This window comes from Erinaceus europaeus, chromosome 14 (genome assembly GCF_950295315.1).
Source record: "Erinaceus europaeus chromosome 14, mEriEur2.1, whole genome shotgun sequence".
In the NCBI taxonomy this organism is placed as follows: Eukaryota; Metazoa; Chordata; class Mammalia; order Eulipotyphla; family Erinaceidae; genus Erinaceus; species Erinaceus europaeus.
Window position 1 is genome coordinate 31,431,480 of NC_080175.1, and position 16,490 is coordinate 31,447,969.

General features: G+C 44.0%; 1 long non-coding RNA gene across 1 annotated transcript in view; it reads left to right on the top strand.

Annotated features, from left to right (window-relative positions):
• The first annotated feature begins 2,026 nt into the window (after nt 1-2,026).
• Nucleotides 2,027-16,490, top strand: part of LOC132532656 (uncharacterized) — a 51,086-nt gene continuing 36,622 nt past the window's right edge. The window contains exon 1 of the long non-coding RNA XR_009544564.1: nt 2,027-2,136. This is a non-coding gene — a long non-coding RNA (uncharacterized LOC132532656). The remainder of the gene's footprint in view (nt 2,137-16,490) is intronic.

Below are 16,490 nucleotides of genomic sequence, written 5' to 3' on the forward strand. Positions count from 1 at the left end.
CCCAAGGTCACAGATATGGGTTTATAACTATCTGTGTTCCTCTTCTTTTAATACAATGGCACCTAGAGACTCCATATTACTCAAAGGCAGTTCCATCAATCAAAATTCTCCCAATGTGGGAATTGCTACGTGCCTTTCAGGCAGTTGTCAGTGAAGACTTCTTGCAAGAACCTTTATGAAGCTGTAGTTCTCAATCTGTATTTGTTTAGAATCTTGACCTAAGGCAAGGCAGACTTGCTGATAGAATGGGGGAGAGGAGACCCAAAACAAGTTACTATTCTTTCAAATTTCTTTTAGTGATTTAGTAGAGATTTATAAGATTGTAAGATTACAGGGATATAGTTCCACACTGCACCCACCACCAAAGTTCTTTGTTCCCAGCTCAGATAATCAGCATATTTGTCACATTTCAAGAAAGTTTGGTCACTCTTTTGTTTGTTTGTTTGCTTGCTTGCTTGCAAGCTCATGAGTCTCAATTCTTCATATTCTACATATGAGTGGAATCGTCCAGTAGTCATTTTTCTTTTCCTTACTTCACTGAGCATAATCACCTTTAGCGTCACCGAAACACTTTAAGACCTTAACATCAAAGATATATTTATAGACTCAACCCCATGGCAAGTGAGACTAAAACACAAATAAATACATGGGAATCCATCAGACTGAAAAGCTTCTACACTTTGAAAGAAAGGCAAGTCAGCAATTGGGAAAAGATATTTGTACATCACACATCTGATAAGATATTGATATCAAATATCTATAAATAAATCATCACAGGGGCTGGGGAGTTAAGCACTCATATTACAGTGTGCAAGGGCCCTGATTCAAGCCTCTGGTCCCACCTGTAGGGAGGACACTTAATGAGTGATGTAACAATGCTGCAGGTGTTTCTCTCTCTCCATCTCTATCTCCCTATTTCCTCTCAATTTCTCTTTGTATCCATCCAAAATAAATAAATACGTAAATAATTTCTGAAAAGAATCAAGTTGAAAAAGAAAGCATACAATTCAACAACAACAACAAAACAAGTAACCCAATTTAAAAAGCGGGCAAAAGATTTGCATAAGCTGTAACTCTTTAACCTGGGGTTCCTAAACTTTGTACTCTGTGTCCAAAGAATAGCGTCTACTCCACACCTCTCCTGAGTGTGGGAGAGAGGGGGTAGGCTTAGGGGAAGGCAGTGGGAGCCACAGAGGAATCACCTGGTCAGGTGGCTGTGAGCTTGTTGAGCAGGTAATCTACATGACCTATGGCCTATTTATATTACAAGTGTATGGGGAAAAGAATAACGAGATAAGAGCATGATGTTTCACACTTGATTTTATATAGCAAAACATTGTCACATGCTCTCAAAAATAGCTCTAATGGTTTCATTTTACTAGCCTTGATTATTTTTAAATGTTTAATTAATTTATTTATTTGGTAGAGACAGAAATTGATAGAGAAGAGGAAAGAGAAAGAGATATACCTGTAGTACTGCTTCACCACTTGTGAAGCATCTCCCCTGCGGGTGGGAGCCAGGGGCTTGAACCCAAGTCATTGTGCACTGTAACATGTGCACTCTACCAGGTGTACTATTGTCCCTTAATGTCAACCACTTTTATTTTTACCAGAGCACTGCTCAGAGATGGCTTATAGTAGTAGTGGGACTGAACATGGGAGTTCATAACCTCAGGCTTAACAGTTGGTTGCATAAAGGTATGCTGTTTCTCCAGCCCAACCTTGATTATAACATGAAAGTTATTAGAATAGCACAAACCTGCAGGCAAGCAAGCCACCAAGGAAGTGTTTCCTTTCAATAAGGTGACAAATCATGTCAGGGTTTGCCTACGATCATTCTGAAAGTTTTGCATCCCAGTAGAACCCTCAGCCTGAGGCAATCTAAGATGGTGTGTTGTTACACAGCCCATGAATAGGACTTTGGGACTTGATTAGCAAATGGCTGAGGTTGAACCGAGAATGTAATTATCATGCGGCTGATGTCAGGCTGATTCAGGACTGGACTTAGAAACAAGCTGGGCAGAAGTCGGGCTCTCTGTTACTGCGCTCCTGATCTTCTGGCTCCTTGCTTTCTTGGTTCGCTGTGCCGAACATGGCTGCTCCTTCCAGGACTTGAACATGTATAGCTGAAATCAGGTAACTAATTTATGGATTCATGGGCCCAGCCTAGTCTTAGCTCTGCCAATAATTGCCTATCTTGCTGTACCGTAAACATACCATTCCATAATGCTTATACTGCCATGTAACAAACCTTTGATTGTTTTAAAGCAGCATCTAGCCATGCCTCCATGAAGTCTTCATAAATTTTTAATTACAATAATGGTGGTCACTTTACCATATAAGCAGACTTTAAGGAGTTATATATGTATCACCTTTAGCTATGAAGATACATAAATCATTTATTGATCTGCAATCTATTTGTGTATAATATCTAAGTACTGGACAATTTCAGAAGCCCAAAATACTCACTGTAGGACAAACCCTCCCCCAAACTACTCTCATCAGACTAAAATGAGTAACAGAGCACAGAAAACCAATAGTAATTTCTAAATAAAAAGTGTAAATAACAGCCACTGAAAAGCCATAACAGTTCCAAACAACTGCTGAAGAACTAATTAAAAGGCATCCTTCCAAAAACTGGAGAAATCCAGTCTATGTATAGTGTGGGGTAACAAACTTGAGTCCTTAGTAAACTCTGCAAACAACCATTTTAGTTTATGAATAACAGATTTCTGTGGGTTACTGGCAAGTAGCTCTTAGTTATACATGAGAAGAAAAGGCTGGGGGAAAAGTGTGTGTGTGTGTGTAAACCTGCAGAGATTTGTATTGCTGGGTCAGTGCACAGTCATCAAAATGACATTTAGTTCCCACCAGGGTGTCAAGGTCAACACCTGAAAAGTCACTGCTTTAGCTCATTAAATAAATGAGAAAACCAAAGCTTAGGAAAGCTAAATGACTTTCCCAAAGTTGCAGCTGTCACAAAACCCTCTAAAAAAGTCTTTGTTCTTGCTGTAGAAATTAGAGTTGGAGGATTTCTAGATATTGATCTGTCTTGTTCAGTTCAGATACAGTCAAAACAGTGAGAGAGGATTATATCAGTTGGTCCCCCTCCCCCCCCAAAATAAGCTTTAGTTCTTTTTAAAAGAATATATTTTATTTTTAAATGTTTATTTATTCATTTGATAGAGACAGAAAGAAATCAAGAAGGAAGGGGAAGATAGAGAGGGAGAAAGGGTGGCATCTGCAGCATTGTTCCACTGCTTGTAAAGCATTGCCCTGCAAGTGGGGATCAGGGGCTTGAACCCATGTCCTTTCACATTATAGCATGTGTGCCCAACCAGGTGTGCCACCACCTGGTAAATAAGTTGTGGTTCTAAACTCCAGAATCCATGGATGTAAATTTAATAGGAAATAGATCTTTGCAAAAAAAAAAAAAAAAAAGAGCCAAGTTAAGGTGATTAAGTCCCTAGGGCAGCCCTGCCCCAATATAACAGACACCCTAATAACAGGAGGGATCAGCTCACAACTCAACCCCTGTTTTTTTCTTTCTCTCTCTCTAGAGTCTACGTGTAACCAAGGCATATATTTTCCTTTCTTTTTCTGTCCCTACATTGTCTCAATAAATTCTTATCTCCCTGAAAAATAAGTTAAGAATAGGAACCTACAAACACACACACACACACACACACACACACACACACACACACACACACACACACATATGCCATGTGAACCTATGTAGATACAATCACAGAAGGAAGACAGCCATGTGAACACAAAGGTAGAAATTTGAATTCTGCTGCTATTGGCCTGGGCCTGTGGGGCCAGAAGATGCTTGAAGAGACCAGGAGCGCCTCCCCTGCCCCAAGCTTGATTTTTAGCATCTAGCTCCCAGAATTGTGAGAGAATACATTCCCATAGATTGATGCCACCTTGTTTGAGGCACTTAGTTACAACAGCTCTAAGAAATGAATGCAGGGCCTCAAAGTGATTCAGAGCCCTGGGCTGGATCTCCTCCCTCCAGCAATTTTCAAGATGTTTTTCCCTTCTCTTCAATCTTGAGGCCTCCCCCTCCTGCATGGGCATGGCGTGGGCACAAAGAGGCTGGTATAATGCCGGTGCCTGAGTCTGTGCCCAGGAGGTGGGACACCCCTCCCCTTCTTCCAGAAGACACTGTTCTTGGCCGAGTGCTTCCAGCAGGACCACTTGACATTTTCCCGTCCACACACCATTTGGCGAGAGCGAGATTGATTCAATGAGCCATCCCAGGCCTTTGCTGGTTTTCTTCTAGGAGGAAAGCAAAGAGCTCATGAGATTAGGGGTGGGGAGATGTGGGCAGTAGGAAGCTGGGGGGAAGGCTGCCTCTGTGGAAGCTGAGAAGGCTGCATACTATCTTGCTTTTACACATAACATCTTATAGATGCAATATATAGACATATTTGTACTACCCCCTATTGTGTGAGGTGACTGGTTGTGAACTTCCAAAGGAAGATGAGGATAAATTTCCCCAAGGCCAAATAGCTCCAACCAGGGCAAGGGCATGGCTACAATTCCTCTCGGACACAATCTGAGCTCAGTTTGATGCAGATAAATCCACCTCCCTGTTGATATGCTTATTAAGGTACCTGGAAAGACATCAAAGCGTTGTCTTTCCAGGCCAAAATTATGAATGTAGTTATTTTACATTTGTTTATTACTTTTGCAATAATGCTACAGTAAATAGGAAGGAATGATGTAATAAAACAAAATTTAAAAATCTCGTGGTTACAGCTCTTGAGCATGAATACTATTAGTATCCTGATGCCCTTTCAAGCAATGAAAACACAGAGAGAACTGATATAGCTGTCCTCAACATTAACTCTTTCTTACTCCAGAGAGGAACAAAGACTTTTCCAGTGAATCACCTTCTTACTGTGTTGTGATCACCCTGTGTCTATAAAACTGGGTCAAGAAGCCACCCCACCATCCACATTCCAATCCCTTCCATTCATAGTAACCACAATATTTAATAGGAGCATAACAGACCATTAGTGATAGAAACCTTCATTTACCTAACCAGTCTTTATAACTTGACATTTTACTTTTGGGCTTGGAATTTTAAAAGAGATGTTTTTTTTTTTGTTGTTGTTGTTCTTTATTGGGAAGATTAATGGTTTCTAGTGGACAGTAAAATACAGTAGTTCGTACAAGTGTAACATTTCTCAGTTTTCCACAAAACTCTCTAACCCCCCACCTTGGTCCCCCTCTGCCGTCATATTCCAGGACCTGAACACTACCCCACTCCTCAGAGTCCTTCACTTTGGTGCAGTACACCAAATCCAGTCCAAGTTCTGCTTTGTGTTTTCCCTTCTGTTCTTATAAAATGAGTCATTTTATATTTTACTTTGAGTATCAAAATTCAGAGGGTCAGATAGCAGTTGTATTACCCCTTTGAGTCCCCCTGGGTATATATTTGTGGTATAGGTGTGTGTGCTGAGTTGTGTCATGTCACGAGCCACTCCTCTTTAAATTACAACTTTTAAAAGATCTCCAGAGTCTTGTGTCCCAGTATCCTGCCTGATTTGCCCTCCTGGGTGTCAGCTTCTGTGTCACTGAAGTTCAGAAAAGATCCACCTGGTGTCTAAGTTTTGGCACCCAACTGGGGGGGGCGGTGCTGTTGGCCAGCCACCTCCTGGATCTCCTACAGACACTCATGAGCTGGACGTCGGCCTCATTTCAGTCAACTATTTGGCCCGTGTGTGGATTTGGGTCAGCCTTGCCCCATACCCCTGACATTGTGGGCAGGCATTCATGGTCATAGTTTCCACTCTCTTGGTTTAAAAATGACTTTCTGGGCTGGAGAGACAAGCCTAATGGTTTTACAAAAGTCTTATTAAGGGGCCAGGCAGTGGTGCACCTGGTTAAGCCACACGTTACAATGAAGAAGAACCCATGTTGAAGCCCCTGCTCCCCACCTGCAGGTGGGAAATCTTTATGAGTGGTGAAGCAGGTCTGCAGGTGTCTCTCTGTCTCTCTCCTCTCTATCTTCCCTCCCCTCTCAATTTCTCTCTGTCTCTATCCAATAGTAGATTAAAAAATATTTTTTTAAAAAGACTTTAATTGAGCCATAGTTTCTATGAGATCCCAGCTTCAAACCCCAGTACCACCAAAAGCCAAAGCTGAACAGTGTTCTTATCTCTGTTTCTTTCTCACTTTATCTTTCTTATTAAAATAAACAAGACAGGAAAAAAGGAAAGTGACTTCCAATATTCATTGGTCAAAGAAACACTATTATTTCTGCCTCCATTTTTCTTCCTCTCTCTCTCTCTCTCTTTTACTAGAACTCTGCTCATCTGGCTTATGATGGTGTGGGGGATTGAACCTGGGACTTTGGAGCCCCAGGCATTGAAGTCCTTTTGCATAACCAGTATGCTATCTCCTCCACCCCCCATCTTTCCATCAGCCTAAAATACTAGCGCTGTTTTCAACCTAGATCTGCCCTCCCTTCTCTGGTGTGACATCCCTGTCTTTCTGGGAGGAAGACAAATATATGGCAACTGCCATGCCACTCATTGTTGGTCTGTGGCCAGGACACCGAAAGTTACTATATTCTTTCCAGCAAAGCCTGGGCATAATATTAGTGCCCTAGGTAAACAGCCTTGTGTTGTCCCAAGACTTGGCAATGCTTAGCACAAAATCTTTTTCTTTCTTTTTAGCCAGAGACAGAGAGGCAAAGAGAGGGAAAGAGGCCACGGTATCAAAACTTCCTCCAGTGCCATGGAGGCCAGGCTCACACCTGGGCCACCCTCATGGCAAAGCAGTGTGCTATCCTAGTCAGCCATTTCACTGGCCCCTTTCATCTCTTCTAATTCTGACATCTTTCAGAAATCATTGAACTTTCACCTTTACCTTTAAAAGTGGAGCTGTGTAGAAGAACGGCCAGTGGGAAATAAAGACATCACTGCAATTGCTAACGGAAATCCTGCCACAAGGAGTCCTAGAACAGGGACAGACTTTCAAGATCACCAACTGGGAAGGAACAGCCTGAGAGCTGGGGAAGAAGATCTATACCACAGACCATAAATCCAGCCAGGGGAAAATAGAGACACTTCCTTAATCACACTTGGCTAAGGACTTTCACCATGCCTTTGGTGAGGAGCGACTGGAAAGTATTATCAGAATCCCGCTGTGTAGCTAGCTGTTGCTCACAAGATATAATTATGCTCGGGTTTACTTTACAGTAAACTGACTGTGAGTCTCATTCTGTAGGGTAAGATCAGACAGTCTCAAATAATTCTTTTGTTGCCTTTAGAAGCCCTATAGTAAAAACTTTACTGTGTATCATGTAATTATAGATCTGTACTGGGGCTCTCTGCCAACACACACACATCACCTGGAACCGTAGCATGCAAGATTCTGGTTCCCAAAGTGAAAGGACCTGGTGAACCCTTTCTTTCTTTTAATTTTTTAAAATATTTATTTATTTACTCCCTTTCATTGCCCTTGTTGTTTTATTGTTATAGTTATTCTTATTGTCATTGTTGTTGGATAGGACAGAGACAAATGGAGAGAGGAGGGGAAAGCAAGGAGGGAGAGAGAAAGACAGACACCTGTAGACCTGCTTCACCACCTGTGAAGCGACTCCCCTGCAGGTGGGGAGCCAGGGGCTCGAACCGGGATCCTTATGCCGGCCCTTGTGCTTTGCACTATGTGTGCTTAACTGGCTGTGCTACCACCTGACTCCCAAGGGTGAACCCTTTCTAGAATGCTTGGTGTTGGGATGCTACATGTCACAACAGCTACAAGGACATTCATTTATTACACAATGCTTTTTGAGAACGTGTGTTGGGACATACACTGCCCTAGGTGCGAGGGACACAGTAGAAAAATAAAGTGCCTATAACTTCAAGAAGGCTCCAGAAAGTAACTAAGCAATAAAGATATAAGTGGGAATAGTCTTTAAGGAAGTAAGAGCTGGGTTGGAGAACTAGATCAGGGGCAGAGCAGAGCTCTAGCACATGTAGGCTCCCTCCCTGGTGCTTCATCATAAATGAGGCTGGTGCTCTGGTCTCCTAATTAACAAGTAAAAAAGAATAAGGAAAATTGTGAAGATAGCATAGTGATCGTGCAGAAAGGTTTTCATGTCTGAGGCACCAAAGGCCCCATGTTCAGTCTCTAGCACTACCACAAACCAGGGCTAAGCAGTGCTCCAGTTAAAAATAGATAAATAGGGGCCAGGCAGTGGTACATCTAGCTGAGTATACAAGCTATTCTGCAGGAGGGGAAGCTTCAAGAACGATGACACAATCTTGCAGTTGCTTCTCTCTCTCCCTCTCTACCCCTCCCTGCCCTTTCAGTTTCTCTCTATCCAATAAATACTCAAAATTATTTAAAGAATTAAAAATAAAGAAACAAACAATAAAATAAATGAAAATAAAAATGAGTCCACCAGGAACAAAGGGATTAGCGGATATAGAGCCCCAGTGAAAACTCTGGTGGGAAAAATAAAAAAGAGGAAGAAACAAAGAAAGAAAAGAGAAGATCTAGAGTAATCACAGAAGGACAAGAGTGAGGAAGAGAATGAGAAATAAGTGAAAGAACAGATGGAAAAACCAAAAACCTTATTGTTGGAGGTTTCATCCCTGGAACCTGCATGGGACATTTAGAATAAAGATGAGAGGCTGGTCTTCCTGTTTCACGCTCTGGAGCATCAACAGCAGCTAGTGTATCCAGCAGAGCTGAATGGTTTTGAACATTGAGATGTCAGGTGGCCAGTGCCCTGTAGTGCTTGCAGATGGCTTGAGTAGGGGAGATGATGTTATTAGGAAGCCACGAGTGAACCACTTACCCTGGAGCACAGCTGCAGGAAGGACAGCCAGAGAGATACAGGCAGGCGGTACAGTTAGGCTGTTTCATCAGGTTCCATCCCTGTGCTCTGCCAACAGTGAGAGGAAAAGAAGGGGGGCTTGGAGACAACCCAGCTTTGTCAGTGCTCAGCCCCAAGGGGCTTAAGTTGCCAGGAAGGGCTTAGCAGTTGGGTTCTCAGGAGAGGAGATGAAGCTTATATCAGAGCTTTAAAAAATCATCGCTGGAATTTATAACTCTCCCCTCAGACCATTAGACTTTGGGCTACATGACAGAACCCAGTGGAGCCTTGGCTGTTTCTAATGGTTGAGACAAATGCAGTCTGATCACTCAGGTGAGGGCAGTCTACTCATTAACCCTCTACTCTGTTCCTGTGATTGGCAGCAGCTCTGTTGCTTTTGTCTTTATCTCTCTCTCTTTTTTTAATGTTCTATTACATTTTATTTATTTTTTATTGGATAGAGACAGAGAAATTAAGAGGTTCAGGGGAGGTAGAGGGGGAAAGTGACAGAGAGACACCTTGCAGCCCTGGAGCTTCACCACTCATGAAGCTTTCCCCCTGCAGGTGGGGACCAGAGACTTGAACCTTGAGCACTATAATGTGTGCACTTAGCCACGTGTGCCACCGCCTGGCCCCTGCCCTTATATTTCATGCAGCCCGGCTTTGCATGGTAATCATGAAAATCATAGCACTGTCTCCTTGTGTTCATACATAATGGACAGCTTAGAAACTGCTGGCAGTGTTTACTTACTAGAACAGCATGGAGAGGGAGGCAGAGAACATGCTACTATCTTTCTGTTCTATGGCACAAAAAAACTGCAGCCCAGACTCAGAGCATTTTCCCAATCTCATAGCTGATGAACTGTGCTAGGATTTTAACTCAAGTCACTTGACTGTGACAACCACATTGTGACTGGTCTTTATATGATAACATATATTTATGCAGTGGAATGGAAGCTGCTGGTTGATCTTCAGCCTTAGAGCAGGACACAATATGTGTCTGGATGAAGATTAATTCCTGGGCAAAGAAGCAGTGCTCCCTTCCAGCAAGGCTGGAGGACATGTGTCACTTCCGTTCATTTGTCATGCAGGGACACTGTTTGTTTATTCTGAGCAGGGACATAGGAGCAGCGGGAACTGAAAGAAGACAAGGGTGGGCAAGACAAGTAGACGCATGCCTTTACTCTGTCAGGGAGTCAGCTCAACTTAAGCTCTCCTTAGCTCAGTCCCTGTTCAGCCTCAGCTCAACATCTTGCCAGCTGCTCTGTAGGTCAGCAGCCCTAGTAAACCCCAAGGACAACAGCAGCAATAGTTCCCTGGGTCAGGTGGCAGGATGGTAGACACAATCACCACAGCTCCAGAAGTGGGACAACAGTCAAAGTCCCCTCTGGCCTAAACCAGGGTGTCTTTATAACAAATCACACAAAAGGGGTAAGCAGCCAGGCTGGAGGTCTGGGTGGGCAGGCTGTCCTTATATAGTGATCACGAGCAGCAGCAGAAAGGCAAAGTATGTCTACATGCTTACACAGTTTCTGCTTAGTTATTTTCCAGTGGAGGGCCGAAGGTAGCCATATATGCTTCACATAACTACGTTATCTGATGCTCCCCTATAACTTGGGGCCTGGCCCATCTTCATCTGAATTTCAAGGTTCTACTCCTACCTTAACCCCACTCAGGGTACCTAAATCTTGGTCCTCTAAACCCTAGCAAGCTCTAGCCCACAGGTTACTTGCTATGTGGGCATTCAGCATCTATTGCCCCTTTCACTTACTGACATCATTTGAATTAATGTCTCTCCCCACTGGGTGCTGTCTGGTGTTCTTAGCTGGCTTAGGGAACACACATGTTCACAGCCCAACAGTCTAGCTCTCTTCTGGGACTTCAGCCATAGTACAGAGTGAGAGGGAGTACATGTATTCCAAGGACAGAGCCCTAAGGGAGCTTCAAGTGACTGCCCACACCCTACAGCAGTCAAGTTCCTGCACTATTTAAAGCTCTTGCTCCTACTTTCTGGAGCTTGAGAGCCACATGGTGTCCTGCTAATCAGGCCCCTTCCCACCCAAGCCAGCTAGAATCAGCTTTGTTGTTTCTGTTGCTTACAACCAAAAGACTCTGTTTCCTTTCTGTTCTCCTGTGTCCTCTTTCTCCTCTTACAGAAGCAGGACATCACTGAAGATATATTTGTGCCATCTTCTGGTCAGCAATGTGCAGGGGGCCCTGCAGGGGAGAATATAAGTAACACACAGAAAAAGTTATAGGAAGTTTATTTGAATAAATAAGTTTTTAAAATGTTACTAAAAAAAAGAGAATAGCAGACAGTAAAAAAGAAGTCATCTTCTGCCTCAAAGGTGAGACAGGGAGGCATGTCAGCAAAGGGAGAGCCAGTTACCTGCACTTAGGCAGCAGTGCACTGGTTCTAGAACTTTCAACTGAAATTGGATTTTGTGGGAAAACAAAAGAAGGAGCCTGTAGATAACCACCCTGGTGTCAGGGGCAGATTTCTGTCCTATTCAATTGGCAGGTGTGGAACCCTTTATTTTGATATTCAGAATGACTTGAAACTGTCAGCTAGTTTTTGCACTTGTAAATATCTTAAGCCTGGGGGTTTTCATTGGCCTGGCTCTGAACTGTTGCTGTTCTGTCATCCTGGCAAAAACTTTATTTATACTTCTATGCCACAGCAATTATAAAGTAAAGAACCCTAGAACCAGAGTTAAAAAAAAAAAAAAAAAGAACAAGTTTGAATTCAGTCCCTGCCACCTCTTGGCAGAGTAAACTTGTCTGTGTTATTTAACTTTTCTGAAAACTTTGTTCATTCTCCTTGAAATAAGGGTAATGACAACTGCTTCATCTTTGGGCTGTAAAGATCACATGAGATGACATTTCAAGGGCCTAGTATAGCTGCCACACCCAGTACCTGTCTTCCCCTGCCACTCCCTGGCTCTCTCCCTCACTGTTATTTCCAGTTCCTGTCTGCTGCTTTGCAATTCTCTTCATCCCTTTCTGCTTCTCTTTCTCTACTGCTTTGCAATCCTCCATATCCCTCGGGCACCTACCACCTTCTATTTCCTCTCTCCAGCCCTCACCCTCTAACTGATGACACCCAGAGCTTGGTCAGCCCAACCCCACATTTCACACTGAATCAAAAACACTCAGGTTTATTTATTTATTTGTTTGTTTATTTATTTATTTATTTATTGTGGGATTAATGGTGTACAGTCGGCAGTAAATACAATAGTTTGTACATGCATAACATTTCCCAGTTTTCCACATAACAATACATCCCCCACTAGGTCCTCCTCTGCCATCATGTTCCAGGACCTAAATCCTTGCCCCCTTCCCCCAACAAAGTCTTTTATTTTGGTGCAATACACCAGCTCCAGTTCAGGTTCTACTTCTGATCTTGTTTCTCTTCTGATCTTGTTTTTCAACTTCTGCCTGTGAGTGAGATCATCCTATATTCATCCTTCTGTTTCTGACTTATCTCACTTAACATGATTCCTTCAAGCTCCATCCAAGATGCGGTTTAAAGAAAGTGAATCACCATGAACCTGAGATTTTGGAGCCTAAGGAATAAGAACCTCTTTGTATAAACATTAAGCCATCTACCCCTGCTCACATTTTCTCAGTTTTCCACATAACAACCACCCCTCCAGGTCCTCCTCTGCCATTGTGTTCCAGGACCTGAAACTCCCCCTCCCTCCCTAGAGTCCTTTACTTTGGTGCAATACACCAGTTGTGCTTTGTGTTTTTTCCATCTAAATTTTAAAGGAATCTTCAGTGAAACTAATCCAGTTACAAAAAAAAATAATAATAGTTGGACAATAAATTTAGAAGTGTTTTACAGTAGCTCATGAGATGTCAAGTCAGTTAGAAGCAGACAAGGAAGGCACTCCTGCAACCGGAAGTAGTAATTTTTATCATGGGGGAGAAGGTGCCCCCCACCAGGCTCCACACTCCCTCTTGGATCTGTAAGGGGAGCTTTGTCTGACATTCTTTGTGAGAGACTGTGGACAGGCCCTAAAAAGTACTCTACACGGCCAAGCTAATAGGCTGGCAGCCTGGCTACCAGGGAGACAACAGTCCCCTTTCAGTTGGGGAGAAAGTGGCACTGCGTTTGTGAAGGGGCAGTGGGCAGGTTAAGGCAGGGCTCAGAACCAGCACTGGCTCCCCATCGGCTGGTGTGTTTGGGCAGAACAGCCCCTTCCTGTTGTGCCTCTGTCTTCTGTTTCCCAGGAGAGGGGTTTGTGGGGCTGTGAGCAGCCTCTGTGCTACCTGGAAGGATGTGCTGGTCCCCGGGCTGTAATTAGGCTTCAGGAAGTCAACAAGCTGCTAAAAGATTGAGCCTTTGAAATGTGGAGGCAGAGCCCAAGGCTGCTTTGAATTCTGCCCTGCCTTTTTCTCAGGCTGTGTGCTTTGGTGTTTTGTGCTTTGAAGTGTGACCCAATCCCTTGAGCTGGAAAGAGCAATTTTTGTTACTTTTTTTGGTCTTCAATGATAATTGACCATTGACTCAGCTCTGTGCTGCTTCCAACAGCCTTGGGGGCTGGAAGCTCTTATGCTTGGATGGCAGAGGTACACTCCTGTGTTCATATCTGCACTAGTCACCATAGCCAGGTTATAGGAACAGCCTAAATGCTCATGGGCAGAGGAGTGAGTAAGGAAACTGTGGGCTAAATATTTGAAGCAATACTACTCTGCAATCAAAAAGATGAGATTGTATCATTTTAGACAACATGGAACTGGAGGTGATTGTGCTAAGTGAAATGAGAGGTGAAGGACAACTACCTACTGGATGGTTTCACTAATATATGAAATACAGGTGACAAAAACAAATGAATTTGCTTAAAAAAATGATCAAACTGATCCTTGGATTTTGTGAAAGCTTTGGTGGTTGTGGGGGTGGGGACCATAAAACTGATAGATTGTGGGTATCATAACTTACACACCGTGTGTGGACATGAAGCCATACCCTCGAACTCTTGTAATTTGTAAAACACAGATCACTAATAGTAAAAATTTAATAATTAAAAAAAAGTTCCTGTGAGTGCCCCCACCTGCCTCTTTTTCCGTTTTATTTTTTATTACCACCAGGATTATTGTTGGAGTTCACTACCTACACAACAAATCCATTGCTCCTGGGGTCATTTTTTTCATTTTCTCTTTACTTGCTAGTACAGAGGAAAACTGAGAGATGTGGGAGATATAGGAAGAGAAAGAGAGATACTTGCAGCCCTGCTTCACTGCTCTTGAACTTCTCCCTCTGCAGGTGGGACCAGGGTTTTGAACCTGGGTCCTTGCTCATGGGTGTGTGTGTGCGCAATACACTGTGCCAGTGCCCAGACCTCCACCTGCCCATTTTTGTTTCAAGCCAGAACTCAGTTCAGGTGGCTCTTCCATCTAGTGGCCATGCCACTGGATATGTGCCAAGTGATTACTACAATTTGGACAGCATTGGTTGGTCCTCTGGAATTTTACATCGGATGAAGGAAGTCTGGATCAGACAGACTTCTGTGTGGCCCTTCTAGAGTTAGAGCTAACTGCTAACTAACACTGTCAATTTTAAGAAAAAAACAAACTACATTTGGAAGTTAGGAAAACAGTTCAAGTGGTTGTGAGTGCTCAGAGAGAAAGCCTGATGTGGGAAAAGGCACGTGTGTGTGTGAGCGTGCGTGCATGCGTGCGTGCGTGCGTGCGTGCGTGCGTGCGTGCGTGCGTGTGTGTGTGTGTGTGTGGTGGGGGTTGGACAAGGGTGTTGGCAGTGGGGCCAGGAAGAAGGCAGAATAGAAACAGGGTGAGAAAATTGCAAAGAACAAGGAAGCAGCTGGAAATATCCATCAAGGAGCTGGTGAGAGGGTGGAATGGAAAAGAAAGCAAAAAGGAAAGTCCCTACTATGTGTCAGGCATCATGCTAGGTTTTATTCACCTATTACATATTTATACTTTATCTGTTTAAGCACTTGAACTCTGCAATTGCAGGTGCAAAAGGTCAAGGGTGGAGCTGCAAAGACAGGAGGAGGACTTCTCTCATCAAGTTCTGGGTCCCCACATGCTGGGCTGAGTCATATTTAGAAAAAAAAAACAAAACACTATGTGGGGCTTACTGCCCCTGCTGGTTATTGCTCTGGGTGAGACAGAAGCCATAGGAATGGCCAAGTGATAGGGGCCTCTTTGCCGTGACTGCTGAACCATCTACCTGGGACATGGTCCTGAAGGACATATCCTTCCCTCCCTACCATCTCCTCCTCTCCAGAAGTGCGGAGCAGAGAAGCACAGTTGCTATGGATATCAGAGCTGGGGACTAATCTGCCAGAGAGAGCCTGGGCCCTCAGGTGAGGAGTGGGGCTGATGTGGCACTTCCATTCAGATGCTCAAGTAGGTGGATTCTATGTGCTGTCTTGTTCCCTCTCATGCTGAGGACCTTTGATTCCCCTCAGAAGGGTCATGGCCTCTCGTCCTTCCAGCTCCCCAGGTCTGTATCTGTCATCCCACACTTGTCCCTGAGTGACTACACTTCAGAGAACTGCTGGCAAGCTGCCATCAGAGAAAAGATGAAGTCTCTGACTTGGTCCCTGGCACAGCATGAGTGCCTGGTTAATATTCTCTTCCAGTGGGTGGCTGAGAACAGTAAGGGCCTCAGTCTGTCCTCCTGGCTCCACTCCCTCTGGGAGTGTCTCTGCACAGTTTCTGATCTGTGAGCAGCAATAAAAGGGACACAGACACTTGCATATCAGTTCCTGCTCTCCTGTAGCTCCTGGAACTGGGCCACCTTGTGACAAGCCTGCATCACATGTGGAGAATGAGGCCATAGAGAGGGGACTCCGGTGATGGCCTCAGCTGGTGCAGGCTGAAGTCATTAAGACAGTTAACTGAAAACTTCCATTGATTTCTCAAAGGTGCCCAGTTTCAGAGTCAGACTGTTACAGGTATCACAGCCACATGCCAGAATTCTCAGATGATTGGCTTAATGATTCATTGTCTTCCATTTTCCATCTGGAAGACTTTCCCCTCAGTAACTTAAAAATTATAGCAACAAATGAAGCTATTAAATAAAAATTTCTGGAAATGAAGTCAAAATTGCCCTTTAGGTGAGACAAAGGGACCACTCCAATGTCCTGTTTTCCTGGTCAAACTCAGTAGGACCCACCCCAGGGGGTGGGGGTGGAAGGCTGGGCCAAGTTAGGCAGCCATCTAGGGCAGACAGGGAAGGTCAGGCCAGAGGGAGGGCAGGATCTGTGTCCTGGTCATGAAGGCCACGGGGTAAGGGCAGGTTACAAGCAAGAAGAGTCATAAGGTCAGAGTCTAGGGATGTCAGGAACATTTGAGAAGAGTCAGAAAGACGGTAAATGGTTTTAGAACAAGAGTTGTGGCTGAGGTGAGTGGGCTGAAGGTTTCTCCACATATGGTCCTGGGGCACTTGACCTTTGTCTTTTACATGGCTAGAGACCCCTTTCAGACTTGGCTGAACATGAGCTCAGATCAGCCCATTGGTGGGTATTAGTGGAGTGCCAACAACATGTCCAAGGTTGGACTAGGCACCATGAGGGAGTCAGGGGTAGGCTGAGGCACTTGCTCTCAGATGGGTCACCTCACAGAATCTGTGCCAGTCAGGTCTAGAAACATGAGAGCAGTCAGTGGATAAGTA